The sequence below is a fragment of the Macaca nemestrina genome, chromosome 4 (genome assembly GCF_043159975.1).
Source record: "Macaca nemestrina isolate mMacNem1 chromosome 4, mMacNem.hap1, whole genome shotgun sequence".
Taxonomy (NCBI): domain Eukaryota; kingdom Metazoa; phylum Chordata; class Mammalia; order Primates; family Cercopithecidae; genus Macaca; species Macaca nemestrina.
In genome coordinates this window covers 158,905,113-158,923,038 of record NC_092128.1, presented here as the reverse complement: position 1 = coordinate 158,923,038, position 17,926 = coordinate 158,905,113, and the positions used below count along the sequence as shown (strand labels likewise).

General features: G+C 37.1%; 1 protein-coding gene across 16 annotated transcripts in view; it reads right to left on the bottom strand.

Annotated features, from left to right (window-relative positions):
• The window catches only part of LOC105483467 (uncharacterized), a 573,731-nt gene that overhangs the window by 436,841 nt on the left and 118,964 nt on the right, over nt 1-17,926 (bottom strand). Inside the window, exon 1 of one of the 16 annotated variants that reach the window (XR_011622693.1) lies at nt 809-13,558. The exons of the other annotated variants lie outside the window; for them this stretch is intronic. The gene's annotated coding sequence lies outside the window, so the exon portion shown is untranslated. Of the gene's footprint in view, nt 1-808; nt 13,559-17,926 lie in introns of those variants that run through there. 16 annotated transcript variants of the gene reach the window in all.

Below are 17,926 nucleotides of genomic sequence, written 5' to 3'. Positions count from 1 at the left end.
GGACTAACAGTCTCGGCTGCCAGTGAAAAACATTCTCAGGTCAAACACCTGAAAACAAGACTTCACATATTCTACAATCAACACTATTTGATGTTTTACATTGCGGTAAGTTGTTGCTAGGTCTAATGGGAATATAAGAGGCTATTTCACTCCTCAAACGTTTAAATACTTCTCCTGCATCACAAAAATGATAAAAGAATGGCCCTTGAAACCCTATTTCAAGAGTGCCCTTTATGTAGTGAATATAGTATTCTTGATTATGCAGATGAGACTTACACGTGCCACTGAAGAAGAACTCCAACATTACCTTTTCCTTCACTGAAATCTAGCAGAATCAAAAGGACTCATAATTCCTTCAAACTCTCTGAAATGTTATCTTTCAGTATAATTTCAAAAATATCTATACCCTGACCATAAGTCTAGAAGAGAATGTAGAATGAAGATTAGAGCCATATAATTTTGGTTAAGGAAAAACAAAGATTAAAAAAAGATTTTTCAGTGAGTTTTTAAAAAGGTGCGGACATGATCCATCCTGTATAATTTCTTATTCAGTGTTGTTTTTCAAAATGTGGTAACTTGTGGCTATAACAGAACATATTTTTACTGTGCTTCTCTTCATGTTCAAGACTTTCAGAGATGTCATTGTCAAACCCAGAAAAAATTCTTGCCTTGGCAGGTTTCAACAGACCCTTAGTTAATGAGATCAACTGTTAGCTGTTAGTGCTCTTTGGAACTCATCAAATAATTCCCAAGGATTAACAATTGAGAACACTCTGTCAGTGAAATACAAAATCTCTGGATTACTCACCAACACAAACAATCTGCCTTTTCAAATCGACTTTCTCAAATGTTTTGCCTGTTCTCTCGTTGCCATTCCCACTGCATTAGTTCAAGCTCCTCTGCACTACTCCCATTCCTAATTTCTTTCCATTCTACTTGTTCTGAACACTGCTTTCTTTCTCAAGCATATGCTGCAGATTTTGAAACGACTCCTGAACTATAAATAGGGTGCTTAAGGCCTGTCATGTGATAGTCCACAAATATCTTTCAGACATCTTTATCTCTGCCCCTATCATAGAATCTCTTCTCTGGCCATTTTATAGTTTCCTGTTGTCATGTCACTTTTCATGCTGCAACCTTTATCTGTGCTGCTGATGAGTCCCTGCCTATGCTTCAAGCTCTGCTCCAATACTGCCCCTTGCAAAAAGATTTTCCTGGTGAGACAGTCTTTATCCCTCCACTATAAATGCTAATAAATCTGGCCTTGCATTAACATTGACTTATGAAGAGTTCTGTTCCATAACTACTAAGAATTTAGAGGGTAGAAAATGTGTACTGGCTGTAGATGTGCTCTCCACAGTGCCTGGCTCAGAGTTTGTACAAACAACAAAAGTTATCCTCTGTGTGTTATCTGAATAAGTGGTGGTGGCTCTTAGGAGGGACACAGAGAGATGACATTGCCTAGATTCACCTGAGCAAGGTATGGCCATGTGGCTGAGCTCTGAAGAGTGGAGTGTGTATAGATTTGCTCCAGTTCCAGACCGTAAAATTTTCCCACGTGTGAACTAATACTTCAATAGCAACTGTGGAAGTTGCTACTGGTGGAGCTACAAGATGGAAAGAACTTAAGCCTTTGAATCAGGGAGTAAAAAACTGTTCAAGGCATACTGCATGGATTGTAATCTGAACAAGCTCTGAACCTCTACGAAGCTGGGGTTTTATCTATTACATCAGCTCATACAGCCTTATAACACAGCAAGTCTGCTGATTGGTCAGCCAATTATTATAATGGAGACTATAATAAATAATGTTATTAATGTAGACATATGTATATATGTATATATTTCTATGGTTAAAGTTTTCTTTACCTGTGTGCCCATCAAGCATAATTTTATTGCTATTGCCTTTTGTGTATAAACTGTCCCATCAATAACTTTTGAATTTAATATATTTTTAAATGAATGGAGAATTTAGTCACTAGAGAAAAGAATTTCAGTACAGACATCCGAATTGTTACAATTTGTGTAGTCTTTTACATTTGTATGGCCCATACTTTATTCAATGGAAATATTTCTTAGAAACTTACTTTTATCAGGACTTGCCAAAGCAAAAGTTCAGCTTTCAAAGAAATAACAGATTTCTTTCTTTATATATTCATTTTTAAAAGTCATTTTACCTAATTTTTAATTAAGTAAAATCACATAAACAACTGCCATAAATAAGGTTTGAGAACAAGCATAATCGAAGCTATTATATGTTTGTGATATTGAAATTCTTTATATTTAGTTTAAGCCTTGTACTTATTAACGCATTTCTCTTCTGCCCTGTTTCTATGCTCAGGATCTCCAGGCACATACAATCCTACCACACTGTTGCATTTGAGATAAACGAACACATTAAGAGATGGAGCTCGTACACAACCTATCTAATTGAAGTGTGAAAGGTAGCTTACCAGAAGATATTAGCATGTTTTACTTATGTTGTGATGGCTGTGTGAGTTACTGGTCCAGAGAGAATATTATACCTTATTGCATTTTAAAGAACACATGTTTTTTTAACTTTTTAAAAATCACATATGAAAACCAGTGTGATCTGCACATTTTAGATATGCTCATTAAAATATACATCTCCAGGTTTGACTTCTCTCCTTCATTGCTTGCAACTGCTGAAAGGACTTGCCTCTCGGCTTTCTTACCACCCCTCACAAACTCATTATTTCCCAAACTAAGCTCCTCTAGTCTCTATCGTTAGCTCCTTTCCTGAATTTCCTGTTTCTCAAAGTTTATATGTCCTTTCTAGCCATTTTCAGCAGAAGACCAATATATTTGATATTTGGAAATTTTCTTTTCATATCTTTCCCTTTTCATGCCCCAAACAATCTCAGTTCTAAGTCAAACTCCACCACAAGTCGCCCTGCATCAGAGGAACACACCCTCTGCACCTGTGCTACAACTAGGGATGCTGCCCATCAGTTTCTGTATCTACAGCAGGCCCTCCTCACTGTTCCAAGCTAACCCATCCTCCAGACTGTCTTGCTTCTCCCCTGAAAACAGGAAGTCAATGAGTCACTGGCCCAGTAGCCTTTGCCCTGGAACTAGGTGAGACTGAAACTGTCAGCTGAAGCTTTTAGCAGGGGATTCAGAAGCAGGAACAGTCAAACATCTCTGCCAAGTTATCACTTTCCTTTCCCTCAGTATGCACTTTTAAAAGAGAAGACTCCCTATTCTATCCATCTGTTTTGGGTTCCCAGATTTTTATTTTATTTATTTTATTTTATTTATTATTTTATTTTATTTTATTTTTTGAGACAGAGTCTTAGTCTGTCTCCCCGGCTGGAGTGCAGTGGCGTGATCTCGGCTCACTGCAACCTCTGCCTCCTGGGTTCAAGTTATTCTCCTGCCTCAGCCTCTCGAGAGTTGGGATTACAGGCATTCGCCACCACACCCGGCTAATTTTTGTATTTTTAGTAGAGATGGGGTTTCACCGTGTTGGCCAGGCTGGTCTCAAGCTCCTGACCTCAAGTGATCCGCCCGCCTCGACCTCCCAAAGTGCTGGGATTACAGACATGAGCCACCCTCCTGGCCTTGACTTCCCAGAATTTCTACGTCCATCCTCTCACAGCACAGAAGAATTTACCCTTATGTGTTTGAGAATTATATTTTCCTAGAGTTAACATTTTTATAAGAGAACTTTTACCAATTTAGCAAAAATGTCTGTGAACTCGAAGGTCCCCAGTCCATACTTTGTATATAACAGGGGCCATAACTGTTCCCTACAATCCTGTCCCTTACAAGTAAATCTTACTTCTGTTTGGTCCTGGTTTTCTTCTGGGATGACTTGGCTGGAACGACTCCACCTCGGCTGGCACGGCCGTCTCGTCTCTCCCCCAGCATTAAACCCAGCCTCACGCTGCGGCTTAGACTTCACAATCTCTCCACTTGGACACGGTTACTCTTCTGGGATTCGCGACCTCTGTATGGAATTGGTTCTTTAGAACTTCTCACTGACCACTAAATGCATTTGGCTAACCTTTTAAACTCCTAGACATATATTCCAATCTCTCCCATCACTCACAGTCACGCAAGTGTTTTGCTCTTTACATTATTTGCTCTCACATACATTATTATCAGTCAATCCAGAATGTTCTTGCCTTGGCTTTGTACATCTCTAACATTCATTTGGTAATCTTTTATCCTCTGAATAAACCTATTTATATTCTGCCTTTTTCTATAAAGGGTTAAGGAAGCTCTCTTAGTTAACCCTCCCTACTGCCACTCAGCTACCTGTGAATAGGAGTTATATCTCAGATACTCGGCTCTAGATCCCAAAGAATCTTCCATAGTGGCTGTAAAGTGATTGGACATGTAAAAAGTTCTGGACTGCCAATAGGCGACATGTAGCATTGCCCTCTTGAAACAAATTTAAACACAGACCAATCCCAAAGAAGTTCATCTAGATTGTCATTATTTGAAAAAATTAAAATAAATGAGACATAGTGTCATGAAAAGCAATAGTCACACATTCTTCAAAATGAAGTGGACTAAAAAGACACAACCATCTTAGTTATCTCTGAGCCCCTATAACTAGCAAGTACCAGGGAAAGAGTAGAAGCTCCAAAATTTATGATGAATACAAAATTTCCCCTATGTTAAAAACTGAATTCCCTGGCTTCAAAGATATTAAAGAAAGTCAGCCCACTCAAATTTTCCTAAAAAAGATTAATATTACTTTGCAATCACATCATTCATTAATAATTAATCTTTAAAATAAGAATTCCAATGAACACACACTCTGATTCCTCCTTTTTAATGGTGCATTCTGGAATTTTCAAAGCATACAACTCATTTTGTCATGATTTAACTTAAAGTATATCAGTGACTTATGCAGATGAAATATGGAATATAGCATTCCATAAAGTATGATATGTGTATATCTCTATATACATATATCTGTTACTATTAGCCTTTGCATGTGTGTGTGTATATATAGTATCAATGTTCTTTTTCTACATATTTGTTTATAACTAGTCATTTCTAATCACCCTATACATAATTAAATTTATTTGCTAAAGACATAACAGTGATTAAAAAGCTAATAACATTTAGCAAACATCGATAATTTCTTCTATCCACAGAAGTAAATAATTCTAAATGTTGATTAAAGGGCTCTAAATCTAGATAATTTGGGCCATATTCCTGTTACATTTGTCCCTATGTAATCTCTAGTGTGTGACTATATAAATAAATATTGATTGCAAACAGCTTGCTAAATTGTTTTGTGATATCCTGCCTTCAAGAATATATGAAATCTAATCTTCCTAATTTAAATCTGACTGACAAGAAAATATTGATTGAGAAGATGAGAATAAGAAAGTCAATTAAATGTTGCTATATCAAAAGTTAACATAGAAGAGACTGATGTCAAAGAATACCATATTGAGCTTCAAGATTTAAAATGTTTACCTCTTCTTTGTTGAGAGAGATATTTTACAGAGAATGGAGTGAAATTTCTGCTGAGAGGAACTGTGTCAGCAATGGGGAACAGTGTAAGAGAACTTTAAAGCACTAAGAAGTGGTAATACAAATAGAGTAACGAAAGACAGATTTTGCTAAGAGCTGAAGACAAACAGGACTTTCACTCCAAAGTAACAAATTATGAGACGTGAATGCAGAAATGAGCTACACTTTGCAGAAAGAAAGGCAAGAGAAGTCAAATGAGACAAGTTAATGCAACTGAAAAAAGACCAGGAGAAAATCTTAAAGACATGTTCATGTACTTGGAGGAAAGACAAACTAATAAATAATAAATAAAAGTTTTATTAGTTATTTGATAACTAACAAAAAATAAATACTAGAGAAAGTGGGCTTGCTTAGAAACAAGTAAACAACAATAGCAACGCCTCAAAAAAGTCTATATTAGGTATTTTTGGAGTAATCCAAGAATCAGCAACTAAACAGAATGATTAATACTTTATATAAAGTGATTAAAAACTAAAAAGCTTCAAATCATATAAAATGTCATGATATCAAGGTATTACCTTCAAAAGGCAGAAATCCTTATAGCTCTGTCCATAGTTTCTTTACATCTGAAGTCATTTCTAATACAAAGATGAAAGTAGAAATGGGAATATGCAAATATCCAGACACAAAGGATGAAAAAAAAATTGAAACCAAGTTATCAAGAAAAATATACTATGCCAAGAAGGCTGGTTGCTCTGTGATGTAGTATCTGTGGAGGAATGGAGTATAAAAGATCATGCATATGATGCTAAATGAACTATATTAATAACTAGCTTTTAAACATGATTTAATTTTTTTCAAGAATACATTTCCCTAGTTATTGCATGAAATAAAAGCAACAAATCCACTAGGAACCTGTTGATGTTAAGAAAAAAAAATGCAGAATATAACAGAGACTCACTGAGGATTTTAATTTGTTAGTATTTTTTATGACTTACCCTCCTAACTTTATAACTGTGACCATGAATTTACAACTCTACACAACAATCCCCACACAACAACAGCAAGTCAACTAAATTAAAATTTAGAATTTTAAGTATTAAATTAAAAAGAAAAAAACAGCCTGTCATGAAAAATATAATCTGGAACACATTTTTAGTCACTTTACAAACTCAGGCATCATCTAGAACTGGAGCATGTGGTTCCAGTCAGTTCTCTTCTGCCACATTGTTTGTTTGTTTGTTTGTTTGTTTGTTTGTTTCTGAGACCGAGTCTTTCTCTGTTGCCCAGGCTGGAGTGCCGTGGTGCATTCTCAGCTCAGTGCAACAGCACCACCTCCGCTCACTGCAACCTCCACCTTGGGGGTTCAGGCGATTCTCCTGTCTCAACCTCTCCAGTAGCTGGGATTACAGGCATGTACTACCAGGCCTGGCTAATTTTTGTATTTTTAGTAGACACGGGGTTTCACCATGTTTGCCAGGCTGGTCTCAAACTCTTGAGCTCAAGTGATATGCCAACCTTGGCTTCCCAAAGTGCTGGGATTACAGTCGTGAGCCACATGCCCGCCTCCCAGTCAGTTCTCTTCTGAAAGACTATTTCTTTTGCTATGTAGAACAGACATAACATTCCTCACTTAAACCTCTGTCATTGCCATCTCCTCTTTACCTAGTATAGATACCCTTCCAGTGCACACAGCTAGAGAAGCCCTAGCACAGGTTCAATCTCATGACACACCTCCCCTACTAGACTTGGACTTCTCAATTTCCTGGAGGTCTTCCATAACAACTCCATGCCTTTATGAGTCACACACAACCCTCACTCTCGTGTAGCTTTTCTAACTTCTGATTTACCCATCATTCCCTCCTTCCTGTCAGCACAAGTATCTCAACAATCTTATTTCTCTATGCATTTGTTCTTTCAGCTGTAATGATGGCCCCCAAACTCATTAAAAATATATCACTCCTCTGACTTTGACTCTGAATCTCCTTCCAATTAGCGACGCTCCCTGCCCTATTTCAACTACTATTCCAAGCTTACAAGTCAACTGCAAAATCGTGCCCAAGGAGGGAGATCTCAATTTTGTATCCTTTAAAGAACTCTTTGCAGTTTTTAACCTAATAGCCCTTCTCTAACTATTCTATCTGCAAATAGAACCTCTATTGTTTAACTTTATTTTTTTCATAATACTTATTATTTCTTAATATATCACATATTTATTTGGCAATTTGGTTAACACCTATCTCTCCTTTCTGAAATAGGTACCACTTGGTAGTAGATTTTCTTCAAAAATAAAAGTCTATATTCCTATCACATAGAATAATCAACGCAGTGTAGCACTCACTGGATAAATACTTGTTTGCTGGGTATATAAACTTATTTAATCACTCAACAGTTTTTGAAACTTAAAAGGTTGGCGTGACAACTGCTTGTTATTCACCTAAAATTCATTCTCCCTCTTCTTAAAGACATGACTTTTCAGCTAGAAACCACATTTCCCAAGTTTCCTCATATGCAGTTATGACTGTGTAACTATAATTAGATGAGTAGAATAGAAACACTGTGTATAATTTCTAGGCTGTCTTCAGCTTAAAGACAGGCTGTGGTCTCTGAAACTTGGCTCTTTTTCTCTTCATGTGTGAACTCAAGGATGTCTGCAACCTAAAAGGCAATATACTATGGGATGAGAGGGCAACAAGGTGAAAGAAACCTGGGCTCCTGAATTACCTTGAGGAGCAGAATGGCCCCGTTAGCACAGAAAGGCTGGCTTGTACCATGAGGGAATTTAACTGTTTTATGTAAAGGACTTGATTTTGGAATCTTTTTCTTCTTTCACACACTTGGCGTCCATGATTCTCTCTACTATTTCTTTGAACTTAAATATTTTCTTAAAGGTTCTTTTCTTCAGGGTACTTTTCTGGTCAACTACTGTTCTTAATTTAATCTAGTGATTTTTCAGTGTTTCCATCAATGAAATGTTTCAGAATGTAATAAAGAATATGTACATATATTCTTCTTTATACTAGTGCTTATACAGCATACAAGCGCTGGTGGTTTTTAACAACCCTGAAGCCTATCTTCGAATCCTCTAAGTAACTACGGTAACAGGATTTAAACAATTCTTGAGAAAGGGCACATATTATCAGGGTTTAACTACCACTCATGTTCCACGATATTTTCCTATCTAAACAAAGAAAATATACAACCATTTGTCAACCTTATTAAACCCTTTAGATTTGTCTCTAGTGCCCTTAGGATAGTCCAAACTAGACCTCTCAGGAGGGAGCCAGCATTTATCTCCAAATCTTCTTCTCAGCCATTTGCCACTCCCAGTTCTTGCTGCTCTGTACAATTGAAACGTTTTGCAGTTTCTCAAGCTCACCACACTGTCAATTTTATAATATTTCATCTCTCTTTCTTCTGCCTGGAACATTGCTTACTCTCACTCGGGTATCTCTCTACACTTCCAACAAGCCTCCGTCTGAAACCCAGGCACCCTCTCCACATGCTACACCTCCACTGCTTTTCTATTAACACAGTTTATCTGCCGTATCTTCATTGCTGTTTCACTCTCAGCCTTTACCTCCCACAAAATCAAGGACTATCTGGCTTGTTCACTTTTACATCCCTCACAGCTCTCACAGTGTTTGATACGTAGTAGGTTCTTAATCCATATTTTCTTCAATTATAAATTTGCCACACTTTTCTCAGCTATAGAAAACAATGTTTAAGATGGTGGAGACCAGGCACAGTGGCTCATGCCTGTAATCCCAGCACTTTAGGAGGCCTAGGCGGGCACATCGCCTGAAGTCAAGAGTTCAAGACCAGCCTGACCAACATGGTGAAACCCTGTCTCTACTAAAAATACGAAAAAATTAGCCAGGCATAGTGGTGCATGCCTGTAATCCCAGCTACTCAGGAGGTTGAGGCAGGAGAATTGCTTGAACCTGGGAGGCGGAGGTTGCAGTGAGTCGAGACTGTGCCATTGTACTCCAGTTTGGGTGACACAGAGAGACTCTATCTCAAGAGAAAAAAAAAAAAAAAAAAAAAAAGGAAAGATGTTGGATTAAAACAATTTCTGGTGGTGAAGTAAACTGTATCTCCTTGATGCAGGATTCTCAACTGTTCTGAAGAATATTCTTTCAGTTGGAAAAAAGTATCTCCCCTCTGAATTCCCATAGTGTTTTATGACTCTCTCAACATGGCCTGATAGACTAATCCTTCAGTGGATAGGATATGTATTGTGTTCGTATTCTCATCCCTCATAGAATGAAGCACAGTTCCTTACAGATCTTGAAATATCTCCACAGTACACTGCCTGACAAAAGCAGGGTTTAAAACACTGTGTGTAATTGAAGGAGGGGTAAATTTTATGCTTTTATTTGATTTATAGTCAAAAAGGACTCTCACAAGGTGCCAGTGGGAGTGGGGTGGATGGGAAACAAGGATGGTAGGGAGATTTTTCACTCTATATATTTGTATACTTTTGTGATTTCAACATGAATATATTTATGTTAAAAATAATTAAAATTTCTAACACCTTCTTTATAAGGAAAACATAACAAAAGTTTAAAAACAAGGGATAGCCTGGGAGACATTATTTGAAACATGTAAGACAAAGTATCAGCACTCAGAATGTATATAGCAAATGCCAAAAAGTCAATAAAAAAAGATAAACAACCTAATAAAAATTGTCAAAGTTATAAGGAAGCAATTCACTGAAGAGTACACTTGAATTAATAAATAAAGATATATTTATAATAAAAATGATGAGGGTATTGCATTCTGTATATAAGGTCTCCACTGCTCACTTCATTTCAGAGATTTTCTAGATATCTTTCTGTTTTCATTTAGAATCAGAAATATGAAAATTTTAAAAACCTTAAAATATCGTTTACCCAACAAATAAAAGTTAAAACATTGGACAATATTAAGAATTGAAAAAGACTGAGGCAAACGGGTATGCCAGCAACTGCTGATGGAAGTAGAAATTTGTCCAGTACCCTTGGAGAGTATTTCAGTATTTTAGAGAGTGATTGGAAAGGTAGTAAAATTGAGACCACACATATCTCACAACATATAAATTCCACTTTTGGATATTATCCTAAGAAAAATTTGACACATGTTCACAAGGGTCCATATACAATTGTGTTCTCTGCAATGTTGTTTGAAATAGCAAACACATAGAAACAACTTAAATGCCTCTGAAATGTGCAATGCAGATGTTCTTGTTGTTCTCACATACCCTCGGCACTTACATTTTCCTTACACATGGAGGATGTTTTACTGCAAGCACCTGCCACTCTCTGCCTGAGGGTGTTCTCTAGCCAAGAACATGCTAGGGCTGCCTCGAGATGGGCTGGGATACTAGAATTCATGGTTACAGGAGTAAACTTCAACCAAAGAGAGAAAGGAGTTTCAGATACACACCCCAGATTCCTTGTCCTCAAGTGATACAACCGTGAAGTGGTCCACCATTAATCATGTAGTAAGAAATGTGTAGCTGTGATTTAAAAAATAATTAAAAATAGAAATGGTTCGAAATCAATATATCAAAGTCTTAAATGTTTAGAGACAGAAAGAGAGAAGACAAAGTTCGTATCTTGTTTCTGTTTTGTGCAACCAGGTGGATGATGGATTGAAATGGTAAGATATTCTGGCAAAAAGATGATTATTTGAATTCAGACATCTTGACGATGAAGTGCCTGTGGCTAAATGAATATACTGGTTTAAAGTTTGAGAGCAAGAAACAGGCTAGAGATGGGCTTATAATGGTATCTGGAGTCATGGTGATAGATGAGATGAACAAAGGAGAAAGAAAAGTAAGAGAGGGCAACCCAGGAAAAAGCAGTGAAGCTCATGAATATTTAAAGAATGAGCAGAAGACGTGCCTTCAAATAGAAATGAAACAAATAAGCTAATCTGGTGGAAGGAAACCCAGTGGTAAGAAAGGAAAATAAAATGCTTATTTCATAAATGTCCTACCTGAGGACATATTGACAATAGCTTCTGTTATGGTTTAAATACGTCCCTCAAAGTTTGTATGTTGGAAACTAAATTGCCATTGAAACAGTATTAAGAGGTGGGCCTTAATAAGAAGGGATTAGGTCATGAGGGTGGAGTCCCCATAAACGGATTGTTATTGCTGGGCTGGGTTAGTTATTGTAAGAATGGGTTGTTATAAAAGGGAATCTTGGGCAAAAAGGCCATACTTTGGGGCAGTATGGCAAAACCACTGGCTCTCCTTCCACCAGGTTAGCTTCTTCCTTTCATTTCCATTTGCAGGAGCATCTTCTGCTTATTCTTTAAATATTCTCTATTGGTTGGAATGTAAATTGATTCAACCACCATGGGAGACAGTGTGGTGAATCCTCAAAGATCTAGAAACAGAAATACCATTTGACCCAGCAATCCCAGTACTGGGTATATGCCCAAAGGAATATAAATCATTCTATTGCAAAGACACATGCACGCATGTGTACATTGCAGCACTATTCACAATAGCAAAGACATGGAATCAACCCAAATGCCCATCAGTGATAGACAGGATAAAGAAAACAGAGTACATATACACTCTGCAGTCATAAAAAGGAACGAGATCATGTCCTTTGCAGAGGCTGGAAGTCATTACCCTCAGCAAACTAAGGCAGGAACAGAAAACCAAACACCGCATGTTCTCACTTACATAATGAGAACACATGGACACAGGGAGGGGAACATCACACACTGGGGCCTGTTAGGGGATGGGGTGCGGGCAGAGAGAGCATTAGGAAAAATAGCTAATGCATGTTAGGATTAATACCTAGGTTATGGGTCGATAGGTGCAGCAAACCACCATGGTACACGTTTATCTATGTAAAAAACCTACACTTCCTGCATATGTATCCCAGAACTTAAAAGAGAAAAAAGTTTTTCTAAAGAGGGACTCTACCCCTCGGGCTCTCTGCTCTCATCTATCTCACATTCTTGCTTCCACCAATGCGATTCCCTTGGAATTCCCAGACTCCAGAACCATGAGCCATATAAATATCTATTGTTTATAATTTATCCCAGCCTGTGGTATCATGTTATAGCAACAGAAAATGGACTAAGACAGATTCTTACAAACTTGTTTCTATTCAAATTCTAAGACAAATTCCGAGTTGCTACTACTGCTTCTTTACCTTCGTCCCCATCTTTCTTACTTTTAAAACTTCTTGTTTTCAGAATTTCATTTCCCACTCAACTAAACCTACCCTTTGCTGATGCTGTAAATTTGAATACTAGACCATCAACATATATGTTTTTAAAAGAGGCAATATTACAAAGTAGCTACAAAGCAACAAAACAAGACTATCTGAAACACTTACAAAAGATCGCCAACTCCCCCCACACCTATTTTCACTGTTACAGAAACCCAGCCTGGGTGATATATATTACCATTCGTCAAGCCACAAGCATGTTCCCATGCCACTTTTCTCTTCTTTTCCACTTGTCTTAAGTGACATGGATTTAGAGAACCATGCCTAAACGGTCATTTTGAAGAATGCTTTTCCTTTTATTAAGATTCTCTGAATTAGGTGAATAGTGTAGGTGGATAGTGTAACAGAGGTTTGATCCACCTGTGGAAACTCATGCAGTCAGCAGTCATCTTTAGAAATGTGCTTTAGACATCAAAAATGACAGTGTTACTTTCACTCAGAATACAAGAAGCAAGTCTATTTGATACTCCAATTACCATTTGTTAATTACATTATCAGTGACATCTAGTTTTGTTTTGGTTTTAACTGCTTTTTCTCCACCTCCAGAACTGCACACACAGAATGTTTAAACACAGGCCTAACCACTTCCCACATCTTTTTACATTCAATGCTTACAACAGCCATATGAAGTAGGCATTACTATCAATACTTGCAAGGGAAATAGAGGTTTATAATAGATTAAAGACTTTGCCTATGGTAACACATAGTTCATAAGTGAGTCAGAAATTTGAAACCAAGTTTTCTGATTCAAAAGCCCATGGTTTTGAAAACTCTTGTCAAGATGGCATTGCGAGAATATGGTTTGAGCCCGGTGCCTTTGCTTCCAACATGTAACAATAATAGATAAGTTTTTTTTTTTTTTTTGAAATGGAGTCTTGCTCTGTCACCCAGGCTGCAGTGCAGTGGCCGGATCTCAGCTCAGTGCAAGCTCCTCCTCTCGGGTTCACGCCATTCTCCTGCCTCAGCCTCCCAAGTAGCTGGGACTACAGGCACCCGCCACCTCGCCCGGCTAGTTTTTTGTATTTTTTAGTAGGACGGGGTTTCCCCGTGTTAGCCAGGATGGTCTTGACCTCCTGACCTCGTGATCCACCCATCTCGGCCTCCCAAAGTGCTGGGATTACAGGCTTGAGCCACCGCGCCCGGCGAATAGATAAGTTTTAAAAGAGGTGATATAAAAGAAAAGTGATAGTCGAAAACAAGATAAACATACCAGAAATAGGCTATAAACACAAAGTGAGGTACAGTGCACCAGATGGTGTCTGGAATGAGAAGCAAGCAAATCCTTGTATCTGCGAAGTAACTGGATGCCACATGTGCCCCACAGGGAGTAATAATCAGTGCCCAGCTTACTGATTAAAACCTGAAGGTAAGACAAGAGAAAGCTGAACAACTGACTAACACCTCCCTTTCCTTGGAGCCATGGCTTGCATAGAGCTGCTTTCTCGGGGAGGCCAAAACAAGCAGCCATCATCTCACAGTCACATCCTGGGACAGACTGCTCTTGGATTTAGTGACTAGATTTTTCATATCCCCATTAGCAGAGATTCTAGGCTGGGAAAGGAGAAGGTAGAGTGCCAACACTAAGACAACAGGACTGGAGCAGTGAAAGAGAGAGAGAGAGAGAGAGAGAATTTTCAAATCCTTCTCACTCCAGTTAAGCCTGAAAACCAAAATTCTAAGCCATGAGAGACTAATATAAAAAGGCACCAGCAAAATTTTAAAAACAACATTCAGTGAAGTTATTCCAGATGACATGAAAATAATAGAGCAGTTTCAGAATGACTTCAGAATAATCATGTTAGGATTTTGGAAGAGACAAGAAATAACATCAATACAATGTGTAACAAAGTAAGTAGAAATAAAACATTTGAAGTGTCAATGAGAATCAATTAAAATTTCCAGAAAAGAAAAATAGTGTCAAAAAAATAAATTCTGGAGTGGACATAGTCAAAAAAAGAATTAGCAAATGGGAGGATGGCTGAGTAATTCACCAAAAGTGCAGCACAGACAGATATATAAAATAGTGTGAAAGAGAATTTAAGAAATATGTATGATATATTATGAAACTTTAACATATATCTATTACAGAATTCCAGAAAAAGAGATTAGACCTAATGTTAAAAGAAGCAGGGCCGGGCACTGTGGCTCACGCCTGTAATCCCAGTACTTTGAGAGGCCGCGGCAGGTGGATCACAAGGTCAGGAGATCGAGACCCTCCTGGCTAATGCAGTGAAACCCCGTCTCTACTAAAAATGATAATAATAAAAAAAATTAGTCGGTCATGGTGGCGGGCGCCTGTAGTTCCAGCTACTTGGGAGGCTGAAGCAGAAGAATCGCTTGAACCCGGGAGGCAGAGGTTGCAGTGAGCCGAGATCCCGCCACTGCACTCCAGCCTTGGCAACAGAACGAGACTCCGAAAAAAAAAAGAAAAAAGCAATGTTTGTGCTTATGTGGAAGCAAAATTGTTGGAACAATTTCAGGAAGATCAAAGTGTCTAGAAAGATGAACAGTAAGAAGAAGAAGAAAACTATACTGTTACTCTAGGAAAGTCTTCAAGGACCCATAACTTGTCTGGGATGATAGAATCCAGTCCTATAGATTCTTTTCTATAGTTTGATGTATCTTTAACCTAAATTGGTCAATCCATTTGAAAGAATACGGCTGATATAATATTCATTCTTAAAGAGAAGGCACAATTTCACTGTAACAGATGTCAACTGCTACAAGGGTACAGAAGAGCCTGAAATTTAGTGACCAAGAGAATTGAAGAAGTCAATCACAGAGTGTCATAACCCTGGCACATGTCCAGGCTACTCTCTCATCCCTGTGTGAGCTCATAACTGCACACACACACACACACACACATCACCAACCTGGTCAATAAGCAAAGGACAAGTAATCATCAATATGGTAATAAACATGGTAATAAATACATAAAACAAGCAGCAACCCCACTAGTGATATATTCTGTAAGAAGTGCTTGGTGTTACACTTCACACCATTAGTGAAACATTTTTTTTCCTTGTTTTATTCAGAACGCTTATCAGAAGACTCTTCTTTTGTTTTATTTCATCTACATATTTCTTCAAAACTAAGTACATAACTTGAGGGAAAGACATTGCCTTAAGACGTTAGAGGACTAAGCACAAGATATGCGTTTATGTTTGTCTGTGAATATACGTTTTATGTATAGATAAGAGAAATCAGCATATATTAATTTGTGACCATATATCCACTGTTTCCTACTAATCAAATACATAATCTAGACACCTATGGAAGACTAACTTTATATAAGAAAATACACACCTTCTTAAAATCATGGCATTAAAATTATGTGATTTCAGTTTTTAAAACATTCCTCTGTCTCAGCAGCAAATCAATAAGTAAATATGAAAAGAAAAGACAGGCGTTACCAGTTTAAGGTTTAAATGTTAGGAGAACTAAGAAGTAGGTCTTTAGTTTTTCACAATGTATATACTTTCATTAGAGGGAAGCTCATTCTTTTGTAGTCTCTCGCCAAAGCCTAGTAACTTCCTGCATTGTGGTTAGACTTTATAACCAAGGAAAATAATAAAGTTCCCTTTAAATTTTGGTCTTTACATTCATTTGGAGGGAATAGGAAAGTGGTAAACATTTTTTAAAAAAATCTTTATACAAAAAGGATAAACTTTCAAAGGTCTAATCTCTTGGCCTTTCAAAAACTCTCAGCCACACCTTAACTTTACTTGAGATATAGTAAAAGAAAAACCAAAATGATTTATATGTCCTTTCCTGACTATTCATATTAAGATAATAACCAAAGACCTTATTAACAAAACACGTTGGGCAATTATGATAAGATCACAATTTTTTAAAGCTCGAAAGATTCATGCAAATGAAATCTTCGACATTTTCTTTCAAAAAAAAAAAAAAAAGGAAAGATTTTCACTTTCCTGCAGCACTAATAAAACAGCTAGGAACTGTGTATGTGGGCAAGGGAGAATGAATGTAACAGGTGACGACAGCATAATGAACTTGTTCCCTTAGAAAAGGATTTGTCAGTCACATTTTGCAATTGTTGAAGGAAGCTTGTATCAAATCATAGAAATAGTTCGGAAAATAATTATTCTTTTTATACGTAGTTTCTGTATAAACCCAAGCCTATCACTTAGTTCTACAACACTTGATTTTTCCTTAAATCTTTGCAAAAGAGAGCTAAGTAATGCTTCAAAATTGCCTTATAACTGAAAGCACATTCATTTTTTCTTAAAAGCTTTCTTCCCTTTGAAAAGTTTTGGAGCTTCACAATAACTCCAATATATTTTTTCAGTTTATTAATTTACTTTAGCAAACAGAATGTATAAGTCTCCAGAAACAAGAGCCTACTCTAGTATATTTTATTTTTTAAGTGAGTATACAAAATTTGTATTAAGCAGCTGCTCTTCAAAAAGTTTAAATGAATGTGACGCACAAAGTAACCACACAGACCTCTATATTTCATCAGATCAACAGTGTGAAAGCACATTTTTCACTTCGTCTCAGTTAGTAACATCTAACGTAGTCACCTTGTTAACTGCTTTTTTTAGCAAAGTCAACAACAGCAATAATATCTTGGCACTTAATAAATTGTAAAACTGAACCTGCATTTTTTGCCGAAGAAAAACATTTCTATTAACATTTCTAGGAATATTCTCTATAGGCTCTGATATTTTTAAAATAAGAAGCACATTTAAAATAGAATTATGACTACACGGGGAGTTAAACACAGTTTACACTCTGAGACATTGTTTTCCAGAAAACATAAGCCTAGCAACTTTCAAAATATTTGCACTGAAATAAAAACTACTTGGTATCATTTCAAATTTTTTTAAAGTGTGTAAAGTTTCAATGAAATATGAGCAAACAAGACAAAAAGAAACAAAAGAAGTTTGCGTGCCGCTTCCTAAAAGAAATTTAAACAATTATTTGCCAGGAATAACATCCACATACTACAAGAAGGGAACTGTTGAAATCAAACACACTTACTTTTTAATATGTAAAGATGTACTTTTTTTTTTTCCTATTTTAGGTTAAAAATAAGAGGACACACCAGTGATCTTGCTGGCAGTCAGATAATGCACAGGCCCTGACCCTTCAACTGGCCAGGAATTCTCACACAAAGCCTTTTCATACACACTGCGTTATATATTCCTAAGATAAGGCGGCAAAACATGAAGCCAGGGATAAGTGACACAAAGTCGAACTAAATGA